Source organism: Corvus brachyrhynchos, unplaced genomic scaffold, assembly GCF_000691975.1.
Source record: "Corvus brachyrhynchos isolate BGI_N302 unplaced genomic scaffold, ASM69197v1 scaffold633, whole genome shotgun sequence".
Lineage (NCBI taxonomy): Eukaryota > Metazoa > Chordata > Aves > Passeriformes > Corvidae > Corvus > Corvus brachyrhynchos.
Genome location: NW_008237435.1, coordinates 3,312,522 through 3,313,296, shown reverse-complemented (window position 1 = coordinate 3,313,296; position 775 = coordinate 3,312,522). Strand labels below are relative to the sequence as shown.

General features: G+C 44.0%; 1 protein-coding gene across 4 annotated transcripts in view; it reads left to right on the top strand.

Moving 5' to 3' along the window:
- CUNH8orf34 (chromosome unknown C8orf34 homolog) overlaps positions 1 to 775 on the top strand; it is a 128,481-nt gene that overhangs the window by 10,478 nt on the left and 117,228 nt on the right. The gene's annotated exons all lie outside the window — the stretch shown is intronic.

The following is a 775-nucleotide window of genomic DNA, read 5'->3' as shown; positions in this document are numbered from 1 at the left end:
CTGGCCGGGGGAGAGGGAAACCTCGTCTCGCTCCCCTCAGCGCCCCTCTCCCAGGGCTACATGGCCGGGGGGAGGGACACCGACATTTCACCCGTTTATTTTTAACAAAAAGAGATTTAAAACTTAACATTGAAAACAACTGGATAAACATAACAAGAACAGTTTTAAAACAATACAAGCCACCCTCCTGAGTCTTTAAATGTCCAAACAGATTCTCTGGAACATCTTAAGTCTGACAGAAGGGAGACAGGACTCTCCAGGCATGCTTTGTGGGGAAACTGATGCAGGAGAGGTTTAATTTCTTCCCTCCCCCTCTTCATCCCCCACTCGGCACTGGAAAGGGATTTTTGGGGAAACAATTGGTAAAGGCATGATTTTGTGAGGGAAACCATGGGGTGTAAAACTGATTAGGGATAAATTGGGGATGGGGTAAACTTAAGAAAGGGTTCATATTGCGTATAGGGTAAAAGGGGAAAGTAGGCTGTGGTTAGGGAAGCTGCTGAGATGGATATTGTTTATAACTTTTTGCATAACAGCTGCCTTTGACTGGAATACCCCCAGGCCCAGTAACATTTGCTGCTTGTAAACCCTTCTTTCCTTGCACTATATCAAACTGTACAACTTCCCCATCTCCTACACTTTGCAGGTAATTTTTAGGGTTGTTCCTTTTAATGGCAGTTCTGTGGATGAATAGATCTTCCCCTGTATCATCTCGTGTTATAAATCCATAGTTGTTTTTGACATTGTACCATTTCACAGTTCCTGTGACTTTCGT